The sequence below is a fragment of the Prionailurus bengalensis genome, chromosome D2, assembly GCF_016509475.1.
Source record: "Prionailurus bengalensis isolate Pbe53 chromosome D2, Fcat_Pben_1.1_paternal_pri, whole genome shotgun sequence".
Lineage (NCBI taxonomy): Eukaryota > Metazoa > Chordata > Mammalia > Carnivora > Felidae > Prionailurus > Prionailurus bengalensis.
The window spans coordinates 28,526,895-28,545,638 of record NC_057351.1 but is presented as its reverse complement, the minus strand read 5'-3'; the positions used below and the strand labels follow the sequence as shown (position 1 = coordinate 28,545,638).

Here is an 18,744-nt window from a genome sequence, read left to right as displayed (position 1 = left end):
CATTCTTACCTTTACCTTCTTCCTTCTTCTCTTGTATGTCCTTTAAAACCCTCAGGTTTTTAGAAAGCTTCTTGTATACCACATTAAATTATATTTGCATACATTCTGTCTCATTTTTTCTTCATGTGATTTCTAATAGTGGGTTTTATTTTTTGACCTTTCATTTTAGAATTTCTGGCTCTGGGAAATATGTATATTTTCTCTGACCTGCTAAACAATTGAAGATACTTGTCTTACTTTGCTTTGTGTTTTCTTCCTTGGCTGTAATGGACTCTGAGGTGATATGTTCAGCTTTCCCCATGGTTCCTGTCACTTTGACATCACTAACATATTTCTCTTTCTTGATAAAAATTAAGTCCAGGCTAAGCAGTTCTATGCCTTGCTTCTTTTGCCCTTTGAATGGTGAAGTTGCTGATAGAGAGGCAGCAAATAAAGGAGAGGAGTGATTTCTCCAGTTGAGATTAAAATTTTTTTCTTTAATGTTTATTTTTGAGAGAGAGAGAGAGAGAGCGAGCAGGGGAGGGGCAGAGAGAGAGGGAGACACAGAATCTGAAGCAGGCTCCAGGCTCTGAGCTGTCATTACAGAGCCCGATGTGGGGCTCGAACTAATGAAACATGAAATCATGACCTGAGTCGAAGTCGGATCCTTGACTAAGTCACCCAGGAGCCCCTCTCCAATTGAGATTGTAATTAATTTATTGTCTTTTCGGTTTTGCTTATTTAAAAAGTTTTTAAATCATTGCTAGGTCTCTTTTTATTTTGTCCTCTCACTTCAGTTGATTTTCTTTTCATTTTATTTGGTTTTTCCATCACTTCTGTCCTGAAATTTATGTGTTTGGGTGTTTCACTGAGAGCACAGAGTAGATAGTATTCCAAATTTTCTTTTATCTTGAGGGTAGTTTCTGTTTATCTTTAAGACATTATCTTACTCTTATCTTATATAGTCTTTTTATTTTGGATATTTTCCTATTGGCTTCTTTTTGAAAGATGGGACTTATTTGGTGTTTGTCATAAGTGAGATATGTATATCCCCTTTGAGCTTCATCACTATCAACTTTGAACTACAGAATTCCTCTCTTAAATTTTAAATCTCCTCTCTCTTAAATCTCAGGTATCTCAGTACATTTCTGGGCTACAGGAGGTACACATCCATTGGGGCAGCTATTCTCTTATTCCTATTATTTGGTCCTCTACTTGGAGGTGAAGTCAACTCTAGATAATTTAAAATAATTTATTATCATTATTATTATTATTTTAAAGTTTATTTATTTGAGAGAGAGAGAGAGAGTGAGAAGGAGAGAGAGAGAGAGGGAGGGAGAGGGAGGAAGGGGGAGAGGGAGAGGAGAGAATTCCAAGCGGGTTCCATGCCGTCAGTGCAGAGCCTGACGTGGGGCTTAATCCCATGAACCACAACATCATGATCTTGGAGAACCCCTCCTTTTGGGGTTCTCATATCTCAGGACACAGTATGTTGTTCTTCCTTTGTCTTCTTGTATCCCGTATTGTATTTCTGGGAACTAAAATCTTCTGGCAGAGTGTAGTTAGAAATCTGTTGCTGGGAGGTGACCAGGAAGCACATCTGGCTGTCTAAAAAGCAGCTGCTGTGTAGTAATGGGATGAGAGCTGGTTATTGGGTTGTCTCTGTTGCCCTCCGTTCTCTGACAGGATGTCAGGATACACAGATGTGAGGGTCTGGCTCTGAGACTGCTTTAAATTTAGGTACAAGGGAGTTCTAGTTCCCCCTCCTCCCAATTTGTCCCATTCATGAAATACAAAAAGTAGGGTGGTCAGATTTAGCAAATGAAAATATAAGACACACAGGTTTGAATTTCAGGTAAACAGCCAGTGTCTTTTTTTTTTTTTTAAGTGTATGTCCCAGATATTTCATAGGATATAGGACATACTTACGCTGGAAAATTATTCACTGTTTATCTGAAATTCAAAGTTACCTGGGAATTCTGTATTTTATCTGGAAACTGTAAGGTTCCCCCAGTGTTTGCAAATCATTAGGAGATATTTATCCTCTTGTGTCTCAGTACTGATGTATGTATGTAGTGTATGTATTTTTCTGATTTGATAAAGGTTATCTTTTCCAGTCTTTCTTCACCTGCAGTGCTGGTCAAAACTGGGAGGACTGGAGACAATCTGTAGAGTCTGGGAGCCTTCAGAGAAGAAAAGAATGAAGACCTGGACTCCTTTCTTTTACAATGTATTTATTATTAGAAACTTTTTAATGCATTGAACTGTTCCTGAATAAGAAAGGACCTAGTAAGAAAGAATATCAAAGACCTTAAATTAGAATCCTTTTTGTGGCCTATATTATCTGGTGGGAGAGGCTGTTTGGGCTTGTGAGTGATTGAAGGCAGAAGGAGGCAGAAGGCCCTCCTGACCTGGCCACTGTGCTTGGTAAACTGAGGCTGTAAGCACGGATGCCATGCCATACCTCTGAGGGAGCAAGGTGGTTCTGTCTTGAAGAATCACCCTGGCCAATGTCAGTAACGGTAGTAGCAAACGCAAGAGTGCAGCAGGTGGAAAGGTCACAATGGACCTCAGGGGATCAGTTTTCGTCAGTTAACTGTGTGCTGGGAGTAGAACACTAGCAGCCTTCAACAGGACCCACTTGTATTCTAAACATATTCTCTTGTTTTCTCTCTTTGAGGTATGGGGGGTCAAGAGGCCCATGGAATTCTTGAACTATTTAAGGGATAAGAGAGGTACTGGGCTCTCTGTCAGTTTGGCATTTGAGAAGTAATTTTAATTTGTATTTTTCCACTTGCGCTTCTTGTATTTTTGTTGTTGTCATGGGAAGAACATGCTCCTGATATCCTACTTGTCCAAGGAAGATGAGACACATGTAGAACAGGTTTGGATTCCAAAACTGCAGCTTGGAGTAAGCCCAGCCAGGCCCATCTTGGATTAGCCAACCTAACCACCAGCCAACCTGAAAATGCACAAGAGAGAATAAATGTTGTTTTATGCCACTGAGTTTTAGGGTGTTTTATTATGTAGCATTATTATGGAAATAGTAACTCATAGATCATTAAACAAAAAATGATTTAGTATAACATTTTACAAAGAATTATTTAAAAATTAATAAGGAGGGGTGCCTGGCTAGCTCATGTGGAGGAATGTGTGATTCTTTTTTTTTTTTTTTTAATATTTATTTATTTTTTGAAGAAAGAGAGAGATAGAATGTGAGCAGGGGAGGTGCAGAGAGAAAGGGAGACACAGAATCTGAAGCAGGCTCCAGGCTCTGAGCTGTCAGCACAGAGCCCGACGCGGGGCTCGAACCCACGAACCATGAGATCATGACCCAAGCCGAAGTCAGTTGCTTAACCGACTGAGCCACCCAGGAGCCCCTCGGCTCAGGTCTTGATCCCGGGGTTGTGGGATCAAGCCCCGCCTCAGGCTCCACCCTGAGCATGGAGCCTGCTTAGGATTCTCTCTCTCTCTCTCTCTCTCCCTCTTCCCCTCTCTTGTACTTGCATGTGCTTGCACTTTCTCTCTCAAATAAAGAAAAATAAGCCTTAAAAACAGCATTCTTTTTGCATTTGTCCTGTGTTTCCTCATGGTTAGCTTGATGTTATACTTTTTTTAAAAAATGTTTATTTTTGAGAGAAAGAGAGAGAGAGAGAGAGAGAGAGAGAGAGAGAGAGCATCAGTGGGGGAGGGACAGAGAGAGAGGGAGACAGAATCTGAAACAGGCTCCAGGCTCTGAGCTGTCAGCACAGAGCCTGATATGGGGCTCGAACTCACAGACCGCGCTATCATGACCTGAGCTGAAGTCAGATGCTTAACTGACTGAACCACCCAGGTGCCCCAGGAATGTATGATTGTTGATCTCAGGGTTGTGAGCTGGAGCCTCAGGTTGGGTATAGAGATTACTGAAATAAATAAATATTGAAAAAAATTAATAAGAAAAAGAACAACAGAGAAATGAGTTAATTATAAGTCAAAAAGTAATTCACAGAAGAGAAAATTGGAATGACTAATAAATAAGTGAAAAGATATTTAGCTTATTTCACTAGCTATTGGGTAAATCAGATTAAAATAATGATGAGATACCTTATCATACTTATTGGATTTATAAAAATTAATAACCTGGTAATAACCTAGTATCTGTAAAGATGTGAAGAAAATGGAACTTTCATACATAGATGGTGGAATGTTTATGGATACAAAGAGAGACCTATCAAGAAGGGAGAGGATATTTTCAAGGACTATTACTGACAAAGGGTTATATATAGAATATAGAGAGAATTTTAGAAATCTGTGAGAAAAAACAGACAGCCTAGGAGAAAAAGGGGTAAAAAGTACAAGTGAGCAATTCATAGAAGAGATACTTGAATGGCTGGCTAGTTAACCCCAAGCATATCACCAATGACATTGGTAATCAAAAATACAATTAAATTAAAACAACAGTGAGATCCACTTTGTACTTTCCGTGTTGGCAGAAGCTGAAATGTCATGCAGTATCTTGTGCTGGTGAGGAGATGGGGACATGTGAGCCTACATGTTCTGTTGGTGGTGTTATTTTGGAGACCAGGTTAGTAATATTTGTTGAAATTGAGTGCCCAAATGCATTCGACGCAGAAATTCTACTTCTGAATTGTATTAGTTTGGTAGGGTTGCCATAACAAAGTATCACAGACTGGTTTAAACAATAGAAATTTATTTTCTTAGTCTGAGGGTTAGAAGTCCATGATCAAGGTGTTGACAGGTTTGGTTTCTTCTGAGGCCTCTCTCCTTGGCTAATAGATGGCTATATTCTTGCTGTATCCTCAACATGGTTATTCCCTTGTGCGTGTCGGTGTCCTAACCTCTTCTTATAAGGGCACCAATCATATTGATAGGGCCCACCCTAATGGCTTCATTTTAGCATAATCCTACCTTTAAAGACCCTGTTTCCAGATACCGTTATATTCTAAAGTATAGGGGTTAGAATTACAGACATATGAATTTTGGGGAGGGTGCAATTCAGGCCATAGCAGAGTATATGCATTAGAGGGACTCTTACATAGGTATACAAAGAAGTATGTATGAGAATGCTTATTATAGAGCTGTTTCCCATAGCAAAGAGTTGGATACTACCTAAATATTCTTAAATAGGGATACGGACAGATAAAATACATTATTAAGGCATCTGATAGAATGCTACAAATGGAAACTAAATTAAATCAATTATATTAGTTGGGAACTAATTTTTCTCAAATAACAAGAAATCTGTGGGTAAGAAGTTCAGAACTGATGATATCAAGGACCTGAGCTCTTTGCATAGTTTTGCTCTGTCATCTTCCTTCCTTAGCTTTTTAGCACTGATTTATGTCCAGGCATCATACCAGAGATAGTAGAAGGAGGGGCCAAGGGTCATAGCAACATTATCTGATTCCTTTTTTATAGGGAAAGCAAAAGCTTTGCCAGAAGGCATCTCAGTGGACACCAGCTGACACTCATTGGCTAGAATTCTGTCACATGCCATTCTGAGTTGCAAAGAAGTCTGGGAAACCTAATGTCCTGCTTCCATAGCTGTGCAAGGCAAGGGAGAGCTGGATTGTGTGTTGCTTGGGCTAATCTATGGTGTTTACTGCATGTATATGGTTCAACATGTTAGATCATGAAAACATAATGGGGTTGGGGGAGACAGAGAGGGAGAGAGAGAGAAGAGAGAAGAAGTACAATACTGTTTGTGTAAATTTGAAAGTCCATACACACATAAAGCTATATACCATTGTAAAGATATATGTCAAGAGTTATGGGAAGTTGATTAGAAAGGCATCCACTAACTACAACACAGTGGATACCTATAGGAAGGTAGGAGTGGAACAGAGCTGAGGCAAGTGATGTGGACTATGATAACAAAAAATAAAATACAACAGACTTTTCACAGACTAGTTCTATCAGTTGAATTTTACCTGAGGAACATGATTAATTGTGTTAGTCTAATTCTGTGCTCTCAACATCCAGGAGAAGAAAGGCTGGGGTGATTTGGGGTATGTGTGTATGAATTACTTGGACTGTTGGTATGATTATCATTTAGAGTCAAATAGTGTGAATCACTATGCTGACGACTGAGTTTAATTACTTTACCTTACCCTGTGATGAGCTTTATTCTTTTCAGTACAATTGGAGGCCTGATAGGAGTGATGTTGTAGTTAAGCTTAGTGAGGCTAGCAGGTACTCTTTGGACAATTTAGGGGTATTATGAATTTTGCAAAATTGATTTTCCTTGTCTTTGTACATATATTTCTTTTGCATTATAATGAAAAATTAGTAGACTTGACTTGTAGAGAGCCAGTGGGGGACATGAGTAAAATAAACATGGCTACTTGGTAGTGAAATCCATCATTCTCTAGTTTTCTGTTACTATCTTTGGAAATGGTGGGAGAAAGGATTTCCTTTCCCTCTCTCTAATATAGCCTCAGCAAGTGACTGACTCTCTCCTCTGGAATGAAGCATGTTGGCACAATTCCATAAATCTTATGTGGGAACAAGACACCAGAGGTTTCTGTTTTTTACTTATTGCCATTCTATTGCTTTTGGTTCAGTATTCTGTCCTTTAACCATTCCATATCTAATCCTCTAAATTAACATAGACCATTTGTTAATATGTGTTAGTGTATCTTTGATTTTCTCTATTAAGCATATGTTACAACTTTGGAAGCAGGTCTTAAGTTCTTCCATTTTAGAACTATGTTTCCTTGTTAATTATAAGTTACTATCATGGATGGGGTAGATGACGTCCCTTGGTGAAATGGATTCAATTTGCTAAATAAAAATGTGTGGACCTAATGATTCTTTATCCATTTTTAAATCAGATAGGCATTTTTTTTTTTTTTGCAATCTTTCACAGCAGCCTTCTAAAATTCAATGGTGTTTTGGTTTGGAAAAGTAGAATCCCATGAACAGAAAAGTATCTTTCCACATAATAAGAATAATTAATTGGTGAATTATTAGCACTGTAATGAGCACTCCATTAGATTCTTTTTAAAACAATGTTTACTTATTTATCTTTGAGAGGGAGAGAGAGCACGAGTTGGGGAAGGGCAGAGAGACAGAGAATCCCAAGCAGGCTCCAACAGCACAGAACCCAACACGGGGCTCGAACCCATGAACTGTGAGATCATGACCTGAGCCAAAATCAAGAGTCAGATGCTTAAAACCAATGGAGCCATCCAGGCACACCAGTACTCCATTACATTCTATGGGTAATTTTATAAGCACTTCTTAATAGTAACTTTGTAGGTCTCATTTCACAAAATGGGGTGAAAAACAGAATAAAAGGGGGAAGAGTGAAGTCGAGCTTGAATTTGAACCCAGTTTCCTTGTGTTTCTGCCTGTTCTTTTAATTTCTTTCCTTCTCTTCCCATTCCTAGTGGGTACTTGTTTTGCAAAGTTCTATCCTTGGCTGCCTTATCTTTCTCTGCTGTGAACCTTGGAAGATCTCATTTAGTCTCATGGGTTAGGGTGTAACATGGATGCATAGTGACCATATCTCTATTTATAGGGCTGATTTTTCTCCTGAACTTCAGGATCCTGCGTTTTCAGCTGTCTGTGGGACGTAACCCATTTGCACATGGCGCTCACACCTCAAACTCATCATACCTAATGTATGTCCGAGTCAGAGTGTGCCCTAGACTTTCTCATTGGTGTGAATATTATCTGTTATAAGTCCACTGCAATAGTTTAGGGAAATAATAACTAGTTTCCAAAATAAAATGAAAGACTGTATATAAAAAGTATGTTACAAATTCAAATTGAACATAAAATATATGGGGGCATTTTTGCTAAAAGATTATTTTAAATAGTATTTATTCACCATTCAATCTCTCCCCAGGCCATGCATTGTTGTTAAAAAAAATTTTTTTTTTAATCCTCAAGTAGAATTGAGACTAACAAGACCTTGTAGGTATAGTTTCTTAAGGCACTAGGGAAACCAAAAATTGCTGAATGAGACATACTTCAGGGGAGCCTGTGTCAGGAACCAAACTCATAGTTGGAAAGTACAGTAGAATTAAGTGGTTAGATGAAAACAAAAAAATTAGTTATCTGTATATTCTAAAATTGGATGATTTTAGATTTTTTTTGATGATTGGTTAAAAAGGATAAGCAAATTACTTGCAAAACTGATATTTCAGTTTTCTTATGGATGCATATATTCTAAGTATCTCTTTTGTATCATAGGGAATATATCAGTTCAGAAAATTAACAATACAAAATTTCCTGAAAAAAATCCATTACAGTTGAAAAGATGGTATACTTTATTTCCAAGTGTAAAAGATGATTTTTACATAGCTACCATTAGTTATTATATGAGGAAAGAAACTGCCACATTCAATTATTAAAAAATGATTTTGTAGAGTGAGGAACTCAAAACTTGCTTTCATTATCAGAAATAGAATTTTCTTTTAAAGGAAAAGAAGCTATAATTTCCTATTTTGAATCACAATTGAGGAAGAGAATGATTATTTCTTTTCTCTTTGGAAAATTTAATACTTGAGCATAAAGGCTGTGTCATTAGGGGTAAGTTTAGGAGCTTGAAAAGAGAGCTCACTCTTTGAGCCTTTAGATCTGTTTTATTTTTGCCAAGTTAACTTAGTAAACTTAATGTTTGTGATAATAGCTTCAGGGAAGCATAGAAAATTTTTATCTTCAGTCAAGATAAATTTGTGGTAGTTAATGATTTTTGGCTATTTAGATGGTAAAATCTTTATTTTTAGAGTAAATCAGGCAAATCAATATTCAGGCTTTTCAAAACTGAATTTGTAAAATAGGGAATTTGTAGCTTGTATGAGGACTTTGTTAGTCGTAACATTGTATGCTCATGAGAAATACAATAATTCTGTGATAACAGGATCCCTGTCTTCTAGAATTTTGCTGTAGCTAATTATAATTTGTCCATATAGAATGGACAAATACCAAACAAGGCAATTAGAAAATATTAGTTAACAGTTTACAAATATCATATGTAATTTTGAAGAGAAATTATTTTGTATTATAGTGTAGTTTTATTTTCTTTGGAGTTTGTTTTAAATTTTCTAATGGGGCTTGGAATCTTTACGTAGGGTTTTTATTTGTTTCTTTGTTTGCTATTTTTGGTCCCAGAAAAATCTAGGGTTGTGGAAAGTCGTTTTGATGATTGAACCCAATTCTGCTACTTCTTAGTCTTTCTCTCACTACCATGACAATGCATCTCTTGGAGCTGATAGAAGAAATAATGGTAGACTTTGCCACAGATGAGAAGTATTAAACACTAATATGGGCTATATAAAAGTCAAATTAATATAGGCAAAATAAAATGGGATATTTTTAAACATATTTAATAATGAAAATTGAGATGGTGTGTCCCATTTTGTAGTTGAAGTATAAAAATAAATGTCATTGGATGAAATACTGTGGGCTTTCAGAATCAAATGATACCCTCTGCTGGCTAAATTAGGGATTGTGTTTAAAAATGAGTAGCTTTTTTTTTTTTTTTTTTAAAGAGCTGATTGCTGTAAAAAAGGATTGAACAGTGCAGAGAGAGTATTGTGAAATAATGTAGGAGAGATTACAAATGTGGAGAATGATGCCAATGTATGACTTGAATATTTTCTGAAGTGAAACTAATATGGAAATATCCATAATTGAAATTTTCTAATCTTTTGATCCAAGTTTTAACCAGGGAAGTAGGCAGGCCATAGGGAAGGAACACAGCAGGGGACAAACTGCATGGATCTGCTTCCCTATTTCTGATAGCAACTCATATTTAATTTATTGTCATCAGTTAAATTTCATCAGTTAAATTTAAATTTTTTAAAAATTCTTAAAGCCACTTTGGAATTCACAATGTTTTGGGAACACAGCACACACAAAAGTTATGTTTAAAAGTTTATACTGAACGATATATCATTTCATTGCAGATTTGAAAAATAAAATTTTAGGTCTGATTCTACTGTTTGATGTCGCTCTCCATTGGCATATTGCTTTAAGAGCACCCATCCCCCCCTTGTGCTTGAGCCACTGTGTCCCGTCAGTCATCCTGAAATACACTAGGGTGCTTGTCAGGCTGTTTGCTTACAGATGCATCATAAGCCAAATTGTGAGCCGTAAGAGTGGCACTGAATTTCTAAATACAAGAAATTGCTTAGACAATTGATTTAGTATCTGTATATGGGCAATACTCTGTCCTGCAGTAGGTGAGTGAAGTGTCAAACTTTTTAAGATCCAATTTTGCTGTAAAGCAAATCTGATAATTTTAGATTATCTGTTGCTTGGTTAGATAACTTTGGGGGAAATAAAAGGACATTATTTCTATAAAATGGGATGAATAGAAATACTATGCTGTGCATTTATTAGTTTTATAACTAATTTTCCTTTTAATAACACTAAACTCTAAACTACTTTATGAAAGTTCCAATTTTATAAATGTCTGCTTTTTCTAATAGATTAGCAGGCATTTCAGATTTAGATAAAAATGTGATTCTCTTACACATTTTTTTTTTCTTTCACAACAACTTAGGCAACTCACTTGAGCAGAGGCTCAATTCTGCTATTTGGTGTGTTTATTAGTAGTTTTAAAAATAGCACTTAAACAAGTGCTCCTGTGCCAGTGACCAAGCTATAGTAGTGTTACATCAGAGCATTTAAAAATTCCTGCTGTGTAACTGAGCTCTTATATTTGAGTAACTGGAAGTATATGCAAGGAACTGGAAGCTTTACGTTCTTTACACATAAAAGTCGTGCAGCAAGCAGTTTCTTTATTTGCACAAACAATTCAATTTCCATCATGGGCCTCTAAACTTAAATTGTGCATGGGTGCTTTTCCTGTATTTTTGGTATGTAGCCTTAAATATCTTCAAACAGGGCATTGATAAAAAAGAAAGAACTTGGATTTCAATATTTCTGTGTTCAGTGTGGTAGAGAATAGTTAAGAGGCAGCAAGGAGTTAAAGTTTTAAGGCTTTATCTAAGGTAAATTGAGATTGCTTTTGCAGATACATGGAATGATTATTTATTTATTCCTTTTTCTAGAAAGGATTTAAGGTGACTTACAAGGCTATATGAAACTCAAGATAGGACAAATTAAAAGTGGAGTGAAAGAAGAAAGGAAAACAAGCATTAGGATATAAAACAGTCAGGAATAACGCAAAAAATGCAGCAGCTTTGATTATGGTTTTGTGATTCTAGTGTCTTACGGACTGATGGAGGAGAAAATTCAGGGTTTACAGAAATCTTACAGGGGTATTTCATGCAAACCAGTTGTCTTCCTTACTGTGGGTGGCAGTTCAGAGTGAGGAGAGTATGTTGGACAGTGAATATTAAATACTTTTTAAATGTCACTTCTGTTTTGGTGGAAAAAAAGTGGAGATCTGCTGCCCTTTTAACCCACACGCTGATTTATGTGGGCATAAGTGTGGCTCCAAGTTTTCTAGGAGCAGAAAAAGATTCGGTCTTGTTATTCAATTCAGAAGAAAGATTTAAGAAGGTTAGTTTTTTAGAAACAACAAGAATTTATCTAAATAAGGTCAAATATCTACATCTTTAAAACAGACATGATCAAGGCAATTTTTACAATAAAATATATTTGCTAATTTTGTATGAATCTATGAATCTTGTCCTAGTATTTTAAAAAATAGATTGTTGTAATTGAGATTAGCTATTTTCCTTCCTTTCACTCTTTCAGTTTAGTGATAAATTTAACTTGAATTTCAACTAATGATAGGTCAAAATTAAGTGGATCAATCTAGCTGGGAAGGAAGTTGTTGGATAGACAGGAAGGAGTTCAGACAGGACTTCTTAACGTACTTTGATCTTTAAATACTCAAAATACAACTACTGTGTTGGAGACTCTGGGCTCCGTACCACACACCATACTAAACCCAGCTTGTGTAAGTGAACAAGCTTGCGAACTGATTGTTTTCACCCATTGTACTGAAAACGAACAGAAATGTAGCAGTTAAAATTTTGCTAAGTATCTGCAGTGAAATCTTCAGATATCCAATTAACATGTTGAATCCAGGGCCATCATTTGACTCTTTTTAAAAATTCTGTTGTTAAAAATAAGATTAATAAGAGATGATTATTTTTTAAAGGGCAGTAAAAAAACAAAAAATACTCACAGCGCTTATTTTTGTGTTTTTGTACTGTGAACACATGCAGGTTGAGTTAGAGTTCTTTCGAGAAAAAATTATGAATCATACATATAAATCTCTAAATGAGATTGTTTTTTAAATTTCTCTTTCTGCTGCTTCATTATTGGTGTATAAGAATGCAGTAGATTTCTGTATATTGATTTTGTAGCTGTGACTTTACTACTTCTTTTATCAGTTCTAGTAGTTTTTTTGGTGGAGTCTTTGTAGCTGTGACTTTACTACTTCTTTGATCAGTTCTAGTAGTTTTTTGGTGGAGTCTTTCACTTTCTATATGTAGTATCATCTCATCTGCAAATAGTGGAAGTTTTACTTGTCCCTTACCAATATGGATGCCTTTTATTTCTTTTTAGTTGTCTGATTGCTGTGGCTAGGACTTCCAGTACTGTGTTAAATAACAGTGGTAAGAGTGGACACCCCTGTCTTGTTTATGACCATAGAGGAAAAGCTCTCACTTTGAGGATGTAGCTGTGGGTTTTTCATATATGGCCTGTATTATGTTGATATGTTTCCTCTAGACCTACTTTGTTGAGGGTTTTTATCATGAATGGATGTTGTACTTTGTCAAATGTTTTTTCTGCATCTACTGTAATGATCATATAGTTCTTATCCTTTCTTTTATTAATGTGGTGTATCATATTGATCATGTGTTAAAATTGAACTAGCCTTGCAATACAGGAATAAATCCCACTTGAGTGTAGTGTATGATTTTTTAAATGTATTGTTAGATTTGGTTTGCCAGTATTTTGTTGAGGGTTTTTACATCTGTCTTTGCCAGCGATATTGGCCTTTAGTTCTGTTTTTCGTGGTGTCTTTATCTGGTTTTGGTATTAGGGTGATACTGGTCTCACAGAATGAATTTGGAAGTTTTCCTTCATTTTCTGTTTTTTAGAATAGTTTGAGAAGAATAGATATTAACTTTTCTTTAAATGTTTGCTAGAATTCGCCTCTGAAAGCATCTGGTCCTAGACTTGTTTGTTCGGAGTTTTTTGATTACTGATTCAGTTTCATTACCGTTAACTGGTCTGTTCAAGTTTTCTATTTCTTCCTGCTTCAGTTTGGTAGGTTTTATGTTTCTAGGAGTTTATCCATTTGTTCTAGGTTGTCCAGTTTGTTGGCATATAGTTTTTTCATAATATTTTGTTACAGTTGTGTGTATTTCTGTGGTGTTGGTTGTTATTTGTGATCCCCTTTCATTCGTGGTTTATTTGTGCTCTCTCTCTCTCTTTTTTGAAAAGTCTGGCTAGAGGTTTATTACTTTTGTTGATCTTGGAAAAAAATGCAGCTCTTGGTTTCATTCATCTGTTTTATTGTTTTTTTGTTTTTGTTTTGTTTGTTTTTTTTAGTTTCTATATCATTAATTTCTGTTCTGATCTTTATTATTTCCTTCCTTCTGCTGCATTTTGGTTTTGTGTGTTTTTTTTTTTTCTAGTTCCTTTAGGTATAAGGTTAGGTTGTTCATTTGAGATTTTCTCAGTTCTTGAGGTAGACATGTATTGCTATAAACTTGCCTCTTAGAATGCTTTTGCTGCATCCTAACAATTTTGGACCATTGTGTTTTCATTTTCATTTGTTTCCAGGTACTTTTTTACTTCGTTGATTTCCTGGTTGACCCATTCATTGTTAAGTAGCATGTTATTTAACTTCCTTGTATTTGTGCTGTTTCTAGACTTTTACTAGTAGTTAATTTCTTGTTTCATAGCCTTGTGGTCAGAAAAGATGCATGGTGTTCTATGTGCACCTGAAAAGAATGTGTCTTCTGCTGTTTTAGGATGGAATGTTCTGAATATATCTGTTAAATCCATCTGGTTCAGTGTGTCATTCAAAATCAGTGATTTTCTGTTTGATTTTTCTGTCCTTTGATGTACGTGGGTGGTTAAAGTCCCCTGCTATTACTGTATTACTATCGATTATTTCCTTTATGTTTATTATTAACTTTTATATATTTGTATGCTCATGTTGGATGCATAAATATTTACAATTGTTATATCTTCTTGTTGGGTTGTCCCCTTTATTATTATATAGTGTCCTTTCTTTTTTTGTCTCTTGTTACAGTTTTTGTTTTAAAGTCTATTTTTTTCTCATAAATTAGTGCTGCCCTGGCTTTCTTTTGATATCCATTGGATGGTAAATGTTTCTGTATCCCCTCACTTTCAATGATTGGGCAGCTTCTTATATGCTTAAGGCCTAGTTGCATATTTTTCCTTGAATCAGAAATTATTTTAAATTTCACTCAACTGTAACTAATATCTATCTATTGATCCCTCGTTATGAGAGATGAGGAAAGAAGAGTGTTTGGGATTTTCCATCTTTTTAGATATGTGATTTTGCTAGTTTTCCACCATGTTTCCAAAATGTCCTCTCAGTTCATGTATATTGGATGCTTCTGTTACTTTTATCTTTGTAATGTTTTTTTTTTTGCTTGTGTTTGTTTCTTGAGTTCTTTTATCTTGTTTTTCATTCCCTTATGTTTTATCTGTTTTTTGAATCTTGTAACTTTTCTTTCAATTTTTTTGAAAGAGAGAACATATTATTTGTATGTGTGTGTGTGTGTGTGTTTGAGTCCACATATAACTATTTCAGTGACCTCTTCCTCTGTTTCCTTTGTTAATTCTTATTCATAAAGTTTTTGGTTCCTCTCCTTTTCTCTTTGTTTTTTATTTTGTACTTTTTATGTAGAGTTTCCATTACTGATCTTTGTATACCACTAGTCATTTACTGAAGAATAATGCAGAGTGTAAGTTAAGATAATAATCAGCAATTTTTTTATTAGTTTTCTTTATTTTTGAGAGGCAGAGAGAGACAGAGTAGAGTTGGGGAGAGGCAGAGACAGAGGGAGACACAGAATCCAAAGCAGGTTCCAGGCTCTGAGCTGTCTGCACAGAGCCACATGCGGGGCCCGAACTCATGAACTGCGAGATCATTACCTGAGCTGAAGTCGGACACTTAACTGACTGAGCCACCCAGGCACCCCAATAATCAGCAATTTTTAATCTATTTGTGATATTGAATAGTTTCTCATGAAAGTTATTTCCTTTGCTTTCAAGGAAAAGTTTTCTTTTACTGTTTGGTGCTCCAAAACTCAATATGCTTCATGGCAAAGTACTTTAAGTCACTGGCTATCAGCATTGTGAACTGGTGGTTCTGCTTCTTTCTTCCACTCTACTTAATCTCTAGTAGTTCCCTTGGAGAGGTGGGCTTAATCATGGACAGTTAGAAATTACATGTCATTCCAATGTTTATACCAGCACTATCTATAATAGCCAAAGTATGGAAAGAATCCAAATGTCCACTGACTGATGAATGGATAAAGAAGATGTGGTGTGTGTATATATATATATATATGCGCAATGGAGTCTGACTCAACAATCAAAAAGGATGAAATCTTGCCATTTGCAACTACGTGGATGGAACTAGAGTGTATTATGCTAAGTGAAATTAGTCAATCAGAGAAAGACAAATATGATATGATTTCACTCATATGTGGAATTTAAGATACAAAACAGATGAATATAAGGGAAGGGAAGCAAAAATAATATAAAAACAGGGAAGGAGACAAAACATAAGAGACTCTTAAATACAGAGAACAAACTGATGGTTTCTGGAGGGGTTTTGGATGGGAGGGATGGGCTAAATGGGGAAGGGGCATTAAGGAGGACACTTGTTGGGATGAGCAGTGGGTGTTACACATAGGGGATGAATGACTGGATTCTATTCCTGAAATCATTATTGCACTATATGCTAACTAACTTGGATGTAAATTAAAAAAAAGAAAAAGAAAAGAGCAATGGCTTGTCATCATGCGAATCCTGCCCTACCATTCCTGTGTTTCTATAGTCTCAAACTGGGTCTTTACAGGGGATATCCCTTTTTGATCCTGTATCTATCCATGCCTTACATCTTAATACTCTAATCAAAGGATGTGCAGACAGGAGGAATTCTAGGGTTGTGGCCCTTTTAGGGAAAATTATTTAACAGGGTGCCTGGCAGGCTCAGTCAGTAGACATGTGACTCTTGATTTCGGGATTGTGAGTTTGAGTCCCATGTTAGGTGTAGAGATTACTTAAAGATAAAATCTACAAAAAAAAAAAAAGAATGTTATTTACCACTGAGATGTGTACAGGCTTTCACCCTCCTTTTTTTTTTTTTTTGGTCAAGATTTAACTATATTTATTTGTTAAAAAGATTTTTTTGACTATTTATTTTTGAGAGAGAGAGAGAGAGCAAGCATGAGTGGGGGAAGGGCAGAGAGAGAGAGGGAGACACAGAATGCGAAGCAGGTTCCAGGCTCCAGGCTCCGAGCTGTCAGCACAGAGCCCAGTGTGGGGCTAGAACCCACGAACCATGAGATCATGACCTGAGCCAAAGTCCAACGTTTAACTGACTGAGCCGCCCATGTGCCCCTGTATTTCTATATTTGTAATTTGGGGTAATTATAAGTTTCCTTGAGTATAGTGCCTCTAACTTTAATCTTTTTTGTCTTTTATTAGTTTTGATGCAAGAAAGTGACATAAACATGCATTTATTCTACCATATAGTATGAGAAATCCTAGGAGATGGTAGAATGATGATGATTCTCTTAGAGATCTGTGTAAGGTACAGAGATAAGGAAGCATTGCTTCCTTCTTTTATGAGTGTGTGCATGTGTGTGAAGATGTAAAGAGGATTGTTTGAGTTGAAGTTGGAATGATGAGCAAGTGTTTGTCGAGTGGCTGTTGGGGAGGAGCACTCTAGGCAGAGGAAGAACAGTGAGTAAAAGTTTAGGGACATGAAACAGTATGATCTATTCAGAGAACTTCAAATTCTTTACCATGGATGGAGAACAAGGAGGAGGTGGGCCAAAGAGAGGGAGAAAGCTAGAGACATAGGACAGACAAAATTGCCTCGAGTCATTCAGTGGAACCTGAACTTTATTGTTCAAAATGGAGCATCATTGAGGGTTTCAAGGGGGGGATTAGTGCAACATTATCTTATTTTTAAGATTTTTTTTTAGAAATTTTAAATTTATTTGAAGTAATCTCTACTTCCCATGTGGGGATGTGGGGCTCAAACCCAGCACCCCAAGATCAAGAGATTCATGCTCCTCCAACTGAGCCAGCCAGATGCTCCAGCATTATCTTATTTTATATTAGAGAAATCACTTTGGGAATAGTTTGAAGGATGAATTAGAGATTGTGAAAAACTAGAAGAAGGGAGACCAGTTAGGGTATTATTACAAAATCTAAATGAGTCTAATGAGGGTCTCAACAAAGGAAGAAATAATGGGAATGGAGAGGGAATGGACAATATGAGAGGAGTTGAGGGGATAGAAGCAATATGACTGTTTCACCAATCTGATGTGGAGGGCAGAGTGAAAGAAAATATTCTAGGATGATATTCATGGTGCTGGGTTGGGTGCCCAGCTGTGGTAATCTAGATCAGAACTAAAGATCGTGGCAACAGATTTGGGGGAAAAATCATGAGTTCAGTTTTGAGGTGCCTGTGAAATGGCCCAGTGGTCAATGAATTTGGGAGCTCTGAAGCTCAGGTGACAGATTTGACTTTAGATTCTCAGGTTCTAAGTAGAACTGAAACTAGGATGAGATTACCCAGAGAGAACAGTGTAAGATGAGCAATGAATGGGATGTTAGGGGTTGAACCTAGGGTAACACCCCTCCTTAACAGCAGGTAGTGATAAGCCAACAGAAGTTATTGGGAAAGAATGCCAGAAGGGTAGAAAGTGGTGTTTTGAAGCAAGAGGAGAAAGTCTTTTATGTTTTATAGAGAGAGTACTTACTTAGCATGTGGGATGAGAAATAGTTAAATAGGGTTAGATACATAGCCAGAGTTCCAGAGAAAAGTATTTTTAAAGAATGTTTATTTATTTATTTATTTTGAGAGAGAGAGAAAGAAAGAGAGAGAAAGAAAGAGACCATGAATGAGTGCAGCAGAGGGGCAGAAAGAGAAGGAGAGAGCAAGAATCCAAAAAGTTTTCATGCTGACAGCACGGAGCCCAACTCAGGGCTTGATCTCACCAACCATGAGATCATGACCTGGGCCAAAATCAAGAGTCTGATGCTTAACCATCTGAGCTACCAGGGTGTCCCAGGATCTTTTTTAAAAGACTATTTAGGCACGTTGCTTTTCTGATTAGTGCGCATGTAGGAAATATGCCATAGAGTTAGAAGTCAAAAGATACAATAAAATGAGGCATCAGAGGAAAGCTTTATTTTAAACTCTTTTGTTAAGGGAACAAAGAGTGAAAGCATTCTTGAATAATAATTAAAGCTCTCTATAGGTGAAAGAGATTGGTTATCCTAAAAGTAGATAAGTAGATTCCGCTATCCTACTGGAAAGGGGATAATAATGACAACTAATATTTGTTGAGCCCTTGTTAGGTGTCAGAGATATTGGCTAAGTTATGGCTTTTATGTGAATTTTCTTATTTAATCTTCAAGATCCCTTTGAGGATGGTACTCTCATTATTCTCATTTTACAGATGAGGAAAGTGATATTTAGGGAGGTTCAGTAACTTGTCTAAAGTCACTAGTAAGCAGGAGCCTCCCAACAGTGTCCCTGCTTCTGCTCTTGTCCTCCATACTTCATTTTATTGGTTAGAGTGATCCTTCCAAAATATA

The 18,744-nt window shown here is 36.4% G+C and overlaps 1 protein-coding gene across 2 annotated transcripts in view; it reads left to right on the top strand.

Moving 5' to 3' along the window:
* The window catches only part of CTNNA3 (catenin alpha 3), a 1,753,506-nt gene that overhangs the window by 5,939 nt on the left and 1,728,823 nt on the right, over nucleotides 1-18,744 (top strand). Inside the window, exon 1 of one of the 2 annotated variants that reach the window (XM_043596447.1) lies at nucleotides 10,073-10,175. The exons of the other annotated variant lie outside the window; for it this stretch is intronic. The gene's annotated coding sequence lies outside the window, so the exon portion shown is untranslated. Of the gene's footprint in view, nucleotides 1-10,072; nucleotides 10,176-18,744 lie in introns of those variants that run through there. 2 annotated transcript variants of the gene reach the window in all.